This window comes from Brassica napus, unplaced genomic scaffold (genome assembly GCF_020379485.1).
Source record: "Brassica napus cultivar Da-Ae unplaced genomic scaffold, Da-Ae ScsIHWf_1473;HRSCAF=2065, whole genome shotgun sequence".
NCBI classification, from domain to species: Eukaryota; Viridiplantae; Streptophyta; class Magnoliopsida; order Brassicales; family Brassicaceae; genus Brassica; species Brassica napus.
Window position 1 is genome coordinate 138,577 of NW_026014884.1, and position 13,610 is coordinate 152,186.

At 42.7% G+C, this 13,610-nt stretch overlaps 1 pseudogene; it reads right to left on the reverse strand.

Moving 5' to 3' along the window:
* The window catches only part of LOC125597501, a 59,223-nt pseudogene that overhangs the window by 4,227 nt on the left and 41,386 nt on the right, over positions 1-13,610 (reverse strand).

Consider the following 13,610-nt stretch of genomic DNA (forward strand, 5'->3'; position numbering starts at 1 on the left):
CCTTTGGTATATTTTCCTTGACTTAACTTCACAAGATAACTACTTCAGAACACCTCTGAAGCTTGATTGAACTCTTCTTGACATCTTCTAGAGCTTGCCCTATTATTGTGCAAGCTCCATCTTCTCTTCAGTTCAACAACTCTCATGTCCAACAAAACCGTGAGCCAAAAGCCATTGGAGGTTCAAGGAACCAAACCGGTTCCTTGGCTGTAAGCTAATACTATCCCTTCTTGATAATGAGCTTGTGTTGTGACTGTGCCTGGTTATTGTGATGTGTATTGATTGAAAAACCTGAGGATAATGTGTGATTGCTAAATAAAATTAGTTGAATCTGTCCCAGGATGCTTTAAAGGCTTGTTTTGTGTTTAAAGAGTAAAATGCTTGCTCCTGTTAAGTAATGAGTTTGCTAAATGTGAAATGATATTGTTTGAAGCTCATGAACTGAAAACAGATTGAAAGTAATGCATTGTCTGATGTTAAGTGATGATAGTAATGCTTAGCCTAAGTTATAAATGAATGTGTGATGGATTGTATTGTTGCATTCATGAATTAAAACTGATTAAGGTTAGTGCATACTGTCAAATGGCTGTCTTACATTGAAGCATTAGATTCATGTCTAAATGCTGAGTAAAGAAGCTTTAAAATTGCCTAAGTAGCTTGTATTGAATCTGTTAGGATCATGCTAGTGCTTAGAGAGTTTGCTTGCAAAGATTAGAACTTGAAAATGTCTAGTTTAATCTGTTGCATTGCTTAAAGACATTGGTGTTCAAACTTGATGATGCATCAAGGGTTGACCCAATGCACTTGTGTCTTATCTTTGCTGGAGTTTGAGTGATGTTTCAGGTTCACAAGATGTGTTCTTAGTTCATCATCAATCCGAGTTGAAAGAGGAAGACTTTGCCCATTGTGTGGAGCAATGGAGAGTTGAGAAAGAAGTGGTGATGCGCCACTAGTGTGAAGTCTCACTGAAGCTCACTTGCAAGCTTGGACCTATACTCAATCCAAGCTTGAGGAGGGGAGTTTAGTGAGCTTCCATGCGATCCAAGAAGTCCATTGCAAGCATCTGAAGAAGGAGCCATCCGGGCTTAGGCTGTGGCGAGTCTATTCAAGAGAGTACTCAAACTAAGACAGAGTACTCTTGGCTGTGAGAAGATGAAGGATACTCTATCAAGGCGGCTTCAAGAGTGAGGTGATTGGAGAGATAGCTGAAGCTTCCACAAGCATTCCATCAAGATGGCAAGATCAGAGGAGAGGCTGCAATGGTGTGTGTGTGAGGATCATGAAGCAATCCATTCAAGCTTGTTCCTGTGAGAGTCTCAAGCTTGAGGGGGAGTGTTGAAGCTTACATGATCCAAGAGAGCTTGGTGGTTATTCTAGAAGAGGAAGCAACCTGTTGAGAAGTATGATGAAGGATGAAGAAGCAATGTCCAAGGCGGCTTCAAGTGTTGAGGTGATTGGAGAGTGGCTGAAGCATCCTCATGTAGCTCAAGCAACAAGGTGGCGACTCTAGAAGAAGAAGAAGCAGCCAAGACTCAGTAAGAGAAGTTGTATCTCCAAGAAGAGGATGATCTGGTGTGTCCGAGCACTTCAACCTAACAAGAGGTTAGGTGAAAGGAGGAGAGGCCAAGATTAGGCAGTAAGGAGAGTACAAGGCGTGGGATGATTGTAGAGGCCATGATCCAGAGTCTTTGTGTCCCTTACATTGTTGGTAAGGCACAAAGACTCACTGGCCAATCCCTAGGCCTTGGAGACTTTACTCTTTTTCCCTCATCAAGGTTTTGTCCCAAAGGGTTTTCCTTGGTGAGGTTTTTAATGAGGAAGTTCTTCAAGGTTCCAAGCTTGACTTAGGATCAGCTAGAGTCAAGCTTGAGGGGGAGTGTTAACTTGAAGAGAAGAAGTGGAGAAGCAAAAGTGATGAGTTGAGTTGGTGCTTGTGCAAAGACATGGCAAGATCTTCAGAGGTTGTATGTTAAGGCTTTGGGAGAGTCTTAAGGCTTCAGAAGTGGTCTGGTGAGTGTGCAAAGATAGGGTTAAGTCCAGGAGGGACTTAGACACCATTTAGAGAAGATTTGGGTCAGACAGTAACTCCAAAGTTACCACAGTAACTTTGGAGAGTTACCACAGTAAGATTGGAGAAGTTTGGGCAAGTTGGTGTAAAAGTGAATAGTGAATCACTAGTCACTATTCAGGTTGACTATTCACTATTTGGGTCACTATTCAGGATGTGAAGAGTGCATAGTATATGGATAAGGCACCAAGGTTTGAATCTAGTCAAAGGGAATCAAGAAGAAGCAATCCATTCAAGCTTGTTCCTGTGAGAGTCTCAAGCTTGAGGGGGAGTGTTGAAGCTTACATGATCCAAGAGAGCTTGGTGGTTATTCTAGAAGAGGAAGCAACCTGTTGAGAAGTATGATGAAGGATGAAGAAGCAATGTCCAAGGCGGCTTCAAGTGTTGAGGTGATTGGAGAGTGGCTGAAGCATCCTCATGTAGCTCAAGCAACAAGGTGGCGACTCTAGAAGAAGAAGAAGCAGCCAAGACTCAGTAAGAGAAGTTGTATCTCCAAGAAGAGGCTGATCTGGTGTGTCCGAGCACTTCAACCTAACAAGAGGTTAGGTGAAAGGAGGAGAGACCAAGATTAGGCAGTAAGGAGAGTACAAGGCGTGGGATGATTGTAGAGGCCATGATCCAGAGTCTTTGTGTCCCTTACATTGTTGGTAAGGCACAAAGACTCACTGGCCAATCCCTAGGCCTTGGAGACTTTACTCTTTTTCCCTCATCAAGGTTTTGTCCCAAAGGGTTTTCCTTGGTGAGGTTTTTAATGAGGAAGTTCTTCAAGGTTCCAAGCTTGACTTACGATCAGCTAGAGTCAAGCTTGAGGGGGAGTGTTAACTTGAAGAGAAGAAGTGGAGAAGCAAAAGTGATGAGTTGAGTTGGTGCTTGTGCAAAGACATGGCAAGATCTTCAGAGGTTGTATGTTAAGGCTTTGGGAGAGTCTTAAGGCTCCAGAAGTGGTCTGGTGAGTGTGCAAAGATAGGGTTAAGTCAAGGAGGGACTTAGACACCATTTAGAGAAGATTTGGGTCAGACAGTAACTCCAAAGTTACCACAGTAACTTTGGAGAGTTACCACAGTAAGATTGGAGAAGTTTGGGCAAGTTGGTGTAAAAGTGAATAGTGAATCACTAGTCACTATTCAGGTTGACTATTCACTATTTGGGTCACTATTCAGGATGTGAAGAGTGCATAGTATATGGATAAGGCACCAAGGTTTGAATCTAGTCAAAGGGAATCAAGAAGATGCTTTGTGGAGGCAAACAACCAATGGGAGCTTTCTTGTGTGTGATTGGCTAGTTCTGGTCTTGGACAGGTTGTCTCTTGCTGTAAAGAGAAGGGAGCCACGACCATGAACCTGGACAGATGCATGGGAAGATTAGGAGGAGCCTAAGGAGAGCCAATCACAAGCAAGGAGCCAGCTTGCCTTGGTTTGAATTAAAGTGAGCCAGCTTAGCTTATCCAATCAGCACACATCACTCAGATTACAACAAGACCAACTCATCCTCACCATCCATTCCTCTTAAGTTATTTATATCCATTAGATATAGGTTTATGAGTTTGCAAGAGTGTAAAACCTATATAAAGACCCTCATGGGCGTTTGTAACTCTCTTAAGAGAGTATGGGGGGTTTCCCCATCTCCTTCATAATTATAAAAGTGTGTTCTTGATCAGATTCCCTTAATCTACCCCTTTCTTAGTCTCTAATCTCTTAATCTCTCAAAGTCTCTTTGTTTCTGATTCAAGTTCACACTAGTTTCATCAGACCTCTTATTCAACTAGTTCAAGACCTTATCTTTGCCTTTAATGGCTTTTCTTACACATACACAGCCAGAGCTCTCAAATCTCACAATAGGAGTTGGCACGAAGAAGTTATCCCACTTTCAAATCAGGTGATTACAGCTTTCAAGTTTGGGAATAGCACAGCTTCTTCATCGTTCCAATCAAACCAGGATGAATCACTTTGTTATTAGATTTTGTGATTTAAAGAGTGATTAATATACACTTTTGTGTATTAGAGTGTGTTTAAGAACAATCAGAATGTTTTGTGTAAGATTAAAGAGATTAAGAGAATAAGTAGAGAGAGAATAGAGAGAATACTCAAAACTCCATTAATTGATTTAATGTCTCAGATACAAGTTATAAATGAAGAGATAAGGCTGATACAAAGGGGATTTCGAAATGGGACTCAGAGCATGTGAAGTCAAGGCTAGCTGGCTGCTGAGATTCACATGCTTGGACAGGCTGTAAAGTAGCTTTACCTTTCCAACTATGACCAGACCTTATCCAAACAGCTCCTCCCTTATCCATACTCCTCTTGGGCGTGCTTCTCCTCACCAAAGTGATCCAAGGTAACTTCCTAAGCCTTTAACTTAGTTACCACAGTAAAACTAAAGTTACTGTGGTAAAACTCCAAAGTTACCATCTGCCCCAATACTCTTCCTCTATCCATGTATCAACTCTTCATCACCTCATCTCAACACTCCCCCTCAAGCTTGACCATGTAGAACAAGTCAAGCTTGGAAACCATGAAGACCTCCCTCATTAAAAACCTCACCAAGGAAAACCCAATGGGATAAAACCTTGATGAGGGAAAAAGAGTGGAGACTCCATGGTTAAGGGGCTCAGCTCCTAGGAGTAAGATCAATGAGTCCAAGTCTTGATAGTATGGACTCCATTGTCTTTAATCTCGCTGCCTTAGTAAACACATCACTTCTTGTATAATATGGCAATATCACTCCAAGTATAATCATCTGCCTTACCTTGTGGCAATCAACTTCTATATGCTTCGTCCTCTCATGAAAGACTAAGTTAGAAGCAATGTGGATAGCTGCTTGATTGTCACAATGCATTGTCATAGGAGTACTCTGCTCAATCTCCAAATGCTTTAAGATCCCCTTGATCCACACCAACTCGTTTGTCAGCTTCAACATGGCTCTATACTCAGCTTCAGCACTTGAACAGGAGATAACCTTCTGCTTCTTACTCTTCCAAGTGACCAAGTTCCCTCCAATGAATGTACAATACCCAGTAGTTGATCTCCTGTCCACTCTATCTCCTGCCCAATCAGCATCACAATATCCAACCACTTCTGTACTGCCATTACAACCCATCCAAACTCCTTGACCAGACGTGCCACTCAAATACCTCAGTATCCTATCAACCATCTTCCAATGATGAACCTTTGGTGCCTGCATATGCTGGCTCACTTGATTCACTGCAAAGCATATATCAGGTCTTGTAATCGTCAAGTAGATCAGCTTTCCAACCATCCTCCTATACAGCTTAGCATCCTCAAACAACTGGTTCTCTTCAACCTCCCCCTCACGCAAGACCTTATACCCCTCCTCAAGAGGTGTCTTAGCTATCTTTCCTCCAAGCACATCAGTTTCCTTCAGCATATCCATTGCATACTTCCTTTGAGACATGAACAAACCCTCCTTTGATCTGCATATCTCAATCCCCAAGAAATACTTCATCTCTCCCAAGTCTTTGATATCAAATACTGACCTGAGAAACTCTTTAGTGGCTTTAATCCCAGCCTTATCACTTCCTGTGATAATCAAATCATCCACATACATTAGAATCACAATGATCCCTGATGGTCCGACCAGTGTGAAGAGTGTGTGATCTAGTTCAGACTTCCTGAACCCTCTCCCATTGAGTGTTGTACTCAGCTTCCTGTACCAGGCTCTAGGAGATTGCTTCAACCCATATATAGCTTTCTTCAATCTCAAAACATTTCTTGGCTTCACTAGATGCTCAAGACCAGGAGGAGGAAGCATATATACCTCATCTTCTAGCTCACCTTGCAGGAAAGCATTCTTCACATCCATCTGCCACAAATCCCACTCCAAGTTTGTTGCAATGGATAACACAATTCGAATTGTGTGAAGCTTGGCCACTGGTGCAAAAGTATCAATGTAATGTTCTCCATAAGTCTGTGTAAATCCTCTTGCAACCAGCCTGGTCTTGTGCCTATCTATCTCCCCATTTGCAAGATATTTGATGGTGAAGATCCATCTGCTTGAAACTGCCTTCTTCCCTCTAGGTAACTCACTCTCATACCAAGTGTCATTCCTGATCATTGCATCCCTTTCATCTCCTACTGAATCTCTCCAAACCTTGTGCTTCATAGCTTCTTCATAAGATCTTGGTATCTCACTCTCATCCAAGTTACACATAAACACCATGTGCTCTTCTGGATATTCTGCAAAGGAACACACGGCTTGAGAAGGATGCTCCACAGCCTGAGCATTGTAGTACACTCTCGTGTTTACCCAGTTGGAAGCATCCCTCTTTATCCTTGTGCTTCTCCGCAAAACCTGAACTTGTTCTTCTTCTTGTGCTTCTTGCTGCACACCTTCACTAGACTGAGCTCCACTCTCCTCTGAACCAGTAGACTGAGCCACACTCTCATCTGAACCAGTAGACTGAGCCACACTCTCCCCTGAACCAGTAGACTCTCCTTGCCCATCTCCACTAGACTGAGCATCATCCTCTTGATTATGATTGTTGAGATGAGGAGAAGTTATGGAGTGTTGAAGTTACTTGGGTGGAGAAAGTTACCACAGTAAATATTAGTTACTGTGGTAAAAAGGGTTAAAAGGAAGTTACCTTAGTGAAAGGAGTTACTTGAGAGTGAAATGGGTAAAGGGAAACTTACCAGGAAGAGAGGAGTGTGCGCTGAGGTGAGGATAAGGGTGTGGATAAGGTGGAGAGCCTTGACAGGCTGTGACAGGCTGGAAAGGCAAAGCATCTCAGTCCAAGATGCCTCACACACGCCCACCTTCTCATTGGCTGAGTTTGAAATGAGGAGCCTCTTCCCATTGACTCCACATGCTTAGAATAGTGATCAAATGGAAACCCTTGTATCTGATCTCTTGTATCTGATCTCTCTATATATACATTGTAACCTCATCATTAATAAGACTAATGGAGTTTTGAGTCTCTCTCTCTCTTGTTCTTAATCTCTAATCTCTTTGATTCTCAGATTAAACTTAATCACTCTTTAAATCACTAAATCTAATATGGTATCAGAGCCAGGTTCCTTTAAAAGGAGAGAGTGATTTCGTGGTTCCAAATCTTCTTGAGTGTTCTTGAGTGTTCTTAAGAGTTCTTGAGATTTTTCAAGAGCTAGATCCTTTAAAAGTCAAGTTTGTGTCTGTTGGTGTTTCTTTTGGAGAGTCAGCTTCAAGGGAGTCTCTTTAGGTGTTTGACAAGGTCAGAAGAGGGGTCTAGCTTGTAGTTAAGCTTGGCGTGTGAGATTAGAAGCATTGGAGTGAAGATCTAGGCTAAAGAAGATGGAGCTGCTTCAATCTGGTACAACAAGGCGTGAAGAGAAGAAAGAGAGAGGGAATGAGTGGGGGTGGTTCTCACAGATGAAAACAACTCTGAACAGGTGTGGAGTTTGGAGAAACCATGAGAAGGAAGAGTCTTTGAAGGGTAAAGCTGCTGAGAAAGATCAGACAGCAAGAGAAACAAGTGGAAATTGCTTTAGTCTTGAAGAAGGTACACTGCTTGAGAAGATTGAAGATGTTTATGAGAACAAGATCAGTCTTAGGAGAGTGTATGAAGTCAAGAAGGTGATTAGTGAAGATAAACCAGGAAGAGAAGGGTTTAACAACCATGTGAAGAAGCTACAACATTTGTGGGTTGAACTACAAGGGTTGAGATCCCATGTGGATGGGGATACTACACAAGAGCAAGCGACAGTCTTGAAGCTCTTGGCGAGCATGGAGTCATCATATGGGTGGCTGGTGGAGATGGTTCTAAGAGGGGAACAGCTTCCGGAAATGGAAGAGGTCTGTGTGCTTATAAGAAGGGCGTATGAGATAATGAGAGATGATGAGAGGCTAACCATGAGTAGGAGTGAGAGCTCATGGAAGCCAACTGGGAGTAGGAGTGAGAGCTTCCAGAAGCTAACCATGAGTAGGAGTGAGAGCTCATGGAGGCTAACCGGGAGTAGGAGTGAGGGCTTCCGGAAGAAGAGGAGGTGCAGAATGCTATCCAAAGCTTCTATCAACATAGGAAAGGGTAGGAAGAGAGTTGTGGGAGAGTGTTCCTACTCAGCCTACATGGGGGAATCAGTAGAAGACAGTGGGGTGTTAAAAGAGCAGGAGAAAGGGAGTGGAGCTGATGATCGCATCACCAGGAAAGAATGGAGAGTGTTCATGGAACAAGTACAAGCCTTAGCAGCAAGCAGGAAGCATGCTATACAATCCGGAGCTTCTAAACCCATTGTGATTGATTCTGGAGCTAGTCATCATATGATCAGTGATAGGAGGCTTATAAGTGAGGTCAAGGCTGCAACAGGGAGTGTTATGATAGCTAATGGTGCCATGATCCCAATAGAAGGAGTGGGGAAGCTAAAACTGTTTGAGAAGGACACAGCTGCCTTCTACATGCCTCAGTTCACTTCAAATCTATTATCTGTGAAGAAAGCTACCATTGATCTTGATTGTCAAGTAGTATTCAGACCTGATGAAGTGGAGTTTCAAGACTTGAAGACTGGGAGAGTCATTGGCAGAGGAGACAGCAAGAATCAGCTATATCACCTCAACTTGGCTAAGACCTCTAACCCCTTTGATTCTATTTGCTTGAGTAGTACTGCTGAGAAGATTGATAGTATTACTTGGCATGCTAGATTAGGACATCCTCATGCTCGTGCCATTGAATTGATAATCCCTAATATGTCATTCAATCACTTGAGTTGTGAAGCATGCATATTAGGAAAGCATTGTAGGACTGTTTTTCCAACATCTGAGACTACTTATGAGCATTGCTTTGATCTAGTTCACTCGGATGTGTGGACTGCTCCATGCATGTCTAGAGACAGCCATAAATACTTTGTGACATTCATTGATGAGAAGTCTAAGTTTACATGGCTCACATTGCTTCCATCTAAAGATAGGGTGCTAGAAGCTTTTATGAACTTCCAAGCATATGTATCTAATCAATACAATGCCACTGTGAAGGTACTGAGATCAGACAACGGAGGTGAATACATCAGCAATGCCTTTAAGAGTCATCTAGCCAAGCATGGGATTGTGCATCAGACCAGTTGTCCCTACACACCACAGCAGAATGGTGTAGCTGAGAGGAAGAATAGGCACTTGATGGAGGTTGCTAGGTCGATGATGTTTCATGCAAATGTCCCAAAACGCTTTTGGGGAGATGCGGTACAGACTGCTTGCTATCTCATCAACCGAGTCCCAACCAAGATTCTGAAGAATCTGTCTCCATTTGAGGTGCTGAATAAGAGCAAGCCTTTTATTGATCACCTACGAGTATTTGGGTGTGTATGTTACGTCATGACTCCAGGAGGACAGAGAAACAAGCTGGAGGCAAAGAGTACTAAGGCTATGTTCATTGGATACTCTATCACTCAGAAGGGATACAAGTGCTATGATCCTGAAGCAAGGAGAGTGATGGTATCTAGAGAAGTGAAGTTTATTGAATCAAAAGGGTATTATGAAGAAAAGGAGTGGGAAAATCTGAAGGATTTGTCTCAAGCTCCATATGATAGAGCAACAACACTGAGGGTGATGTTGGAGAAGCTAGGGATAGGGTTATCCCAGGATCAGGAATCTGGAAGAAGAGAGTCTTCCAATCCGACTAGTGAAGCTGAAAGAGCAACTCCTCTTGATCATGAGAGGGGGAATGGAACTGAATCTCATGAGCAAGTGCAAAATCAAGAAGATTCAGGCCAGCATAATCAAGAGGTGACACAGGAAGTAGAGACTGGTGCTCAGTCTAGTGGAGATGGGCAAAGAGAGTCTACTGGCTCAGATGAGAGTGGAGAGTGGGAAGGAGATCCTAATGGTTCAAATGAGAGTGGTGCTCAATCAGGTGAAGATGGGCCACAAGAAGAACAAGTTCAGGAGCTAAGGAGGAGCACAAGGGTGAAGAGAGATGCTTCCAACTGGGTAAACACGAGAGTGTACTACAATGCCCAGGCTGTGAAGCATCCTTCTCAAGCCATGTGTTCCTTTGCAGAGTTTCCAGACGAGCATACAGCCTTCACAGTAAGCTTGGATGAGAGCTATATTCCAAGGACATATGAAGAAGCTATGGCTTTAAAGGAGTGGAGAGATTCAGTTGCTGATGAGTCCGGAGCCATGATTAAGAATGAAACGTGGTATGAGAGTGAGTTGCCTAAAGGGAAGAAGGCAGTGACTAGTAAATGGGTGTTCACAATCAAGTTTCATCCTGATGGAAGAATAGAGAGGCGCAAGTCTAGGTTGGTGGCAAGAGGGTTTACTCAGACATATGGTGAGGACTATGTTGAGACCTTTGCTCCTGTGGCTAAACTTCATACTATCAGGATTGTATTATCTTTAGCTGTGAATCTTGAGTGGGATTTGTGGCAAATGGATGTGAAGAATGCATTCCTTCAAGGAGAGTTAGAAGATGAAGTATACATGCATCCACCACCAGGTCTTGAACATCTAGTAAAGAAGGGTAATGTGTTGAGGTTGAGGAAAGCTATCTATGGTCTCAAGCAGTCTCCAAGGGCATGGTACAACAAGTTGAGTACTACACTGAATGGGAGAGGGTTCAGAAAGTCAGAATTGGATCACACTCTCTTTACCCTAACCACCTCATCTGGTATTGTGGTGTTGCTTGTGTATGTGGATGATATCATCATCACAGGCAGTGATAAGGAAGGTATTAAGGATACAAAGGAGTATCTCAAGGCAAGCTTTGAAATTAAAGACTTGGGGGAAATGAAGTATTTTCTTGGGATTGAGATATGCAGATCAAAGGAAGGATTGTTTATGTCCCAAAGGAAGTATGTGATTGATCTCTTGAAGGGAGCAGATGCCTATGGAGGAAAGACAGCCAAGATGCCAATGGAGGATGGTTACAAGGTTCCACGTGAGGGGGAGATTGAGGATAGCAAGCCGTTCCATGATCCTAAGCTATATAGGAAGCTGGTGGGGAAGTTGATTTATCTTACCATTACTAGACCTGATGTGTGTTTTGCGGTGAATCAAGTCAGTCAACACATGCAAGTTCCTAAGGAGCACCATTGGCGGATGGTGGAAAGGATCTTGATGTATCTGAATGGAACTACTGGTCTTGGAGTATGGATGGGATGTAACAAGAGTACTGAGGTTGTAGGCTACTGTGATGCAGATTGGGCTGGAGACCGAGCAGACAGAAGATCAACCACAGGCTATTGTACATTCATTGGTGGTAACTTAGTCACTTGGAAGAGTAAGAAGCAGAAGGTAGTGTCTTGCTCCAGTGCTGAGGCCGAGTATAGGGCAATGCTGAAGCTTACAAATGAGCTAGTGTGGATAAAAGGGATTTTGAAGCATCTAGAGATTATTCAAGCAACGCCAATGACAATACATTGTGATAATCAAGCAGCTATCCACATTGCATCTAATTCTGTGTTCCATGAGAGAACAAAGCACATTGAGGTTGATTGTCACAAGGTAAGGCAGATGATGATTCTTGGGGTGATTCTACCTTGTTATACTCGGAGTGAGGATCAGTTGGCAGATGTGTTCACAAAGGCAGCAAGGCAAAAGACAATGGAGTCCATACACATCAGGTTAGGACTCATTGATCTCTCGCCTAAGGACTAGTCTATACACTCTCCTGATCATGTGATCTCTACTCTTTCCTCATTAAGGTTTTGTCCCAATGGGTTTTCCTTAATGAGGTTTTAATGAGGGAGATCTCTTGGTTCTTCCAAGCTTGACTTGTTCCACATGGTCAAGCTTGAGGGGGAGTGTTGAGATGAGGAGAAGTTATGGAGTGTTGAAGTTACTTGGGTGGAGAAAGTTACCACAGTAAATATTAGTTACTGTGGTAAAAAGGGTTAAAAGGAAGTTACCTTAGTGAAAGGAGTTACTTGAGAGTGAAATGGGTAAAGGGAAACTTACCAGGAAGAGAGGAGTGTGCGCTGAGGTGAGGATAAGGTGGAGAGCCTTGACAGGCTGTGACAGGCTGGAAAGGCAAAGCATCTCAGTCCAAGATGCCTCATACACGCCCACCTTCTCATTGGCTGAGTTTGAAATGAGGAGCCTCTTCCCATTGACTCCACATGCTTAGAATAGTGATCAAATGGAAACCCTTGTATCTGATCTCTTGTATCTGATCTCTCTATATATACATTGTAACCTCATCATTAATAAGACTAATGGAGTTTTGAGTCTCTCTCTCTCTTGTTCTTAATCTCTAATCTCTTTGATTCTCAGATTAAACTTAATCACTCTTTAAATCACTAAATCTAATAATGATGACCTGAATCTTCTTGGTTTTGCTCTTGCTCACCTGATTCAGATCCATTCCCCCTCTCATGATCAAGAGGAGTTGTCCTTCCAGCTTCTTCAGCTTGATTAGAAGGCTCTCTCCTCCCTTGTTCCTGATCCTGGGATAAACATATCCCTAGCTTCTCCAACAACACTCTCAGTATTGTTGCCTTATTAGAGGGAGCTTGAGATAAATCCTTCAGATCCTCCCACTTCTTTTCTTCATAATACCCTTTTGTTTCAACAAACTTCACTTCTCTAGATACCATCACCCTCCTTGCTTCAGGATCATAGCACTTGTACCCCTTTTGAGTGATAGAGTAACCAATGAACATAGCCTTAGTACTCTTTGCCTCCAGCTTGTTTCTCTGCTCTCCTGGAACCATGACATAGCACACACACCCAAAGACACGTAGGTGATCAATGAAAGGTTTGCTCTTGTTCAACACTTCAAATGGAGACAGATTCTTCAATATCTTGGTTGGAACCCGGTTGATGAGATAGCAAGCAGTCTGCACAGCATCACTCCAAAAACGTTTTGGGACATTTGCATGTAACATCATTGATCTAGCAACCTCCATCAAGTGCATGTTCTTCCTCTCAGCTACACCATTCTGTTGTGGTGTATAAGGGCAGCTAGTCTGATGCACAATCCCATGCTTGGCTAGATGACTCTTGAAGGCATTGCTGATGTATTCACCTCCATTGTCTGATCTCAGTACCTTCACAGTAGCATTGTACTGATTAGTAACATAAGCTTGGAAGTTTATAAAAGCTTCTAACACCCTATCTTTAGATGGAAGCAATGTGAGCCAAGTATACTTTGACTTCTCATCAATGAATGTCACAAAGTATTTTTGGCTGTCCCTAGACACACATGGAGATGTCCACACATCCGAGTGGATCAATTCAAAACAATGCTCATAAGTAGTCTCAGAAGTTGGGAACACAGTCCTACAATGCTTTCCTAATATGCAAGCCTCAGACTCCAAGTGATTAAATGACATATTAGGCATGATCAATTCAATTGCACGAGCATGAGGAAGTCCCAATCTAGCATGCCAAGTCATACTATCACACCTATCAACAGCACTACTTAAGCACACAGAATCAAAGGGTTTAGAATTCTTAGCCATTTGAAGATGGTATAGCTGATTCTTGCTGTCCCCTCTGCCAATAACTCTCCCAGTCTTCAAATCTTGAAACTCCACTTCATCAGGTCTGAATACTACTTGACAATCAAGATCAATGGTAGCTTTCTTCACAGATAACAGATTTGAAGTGAACCGGG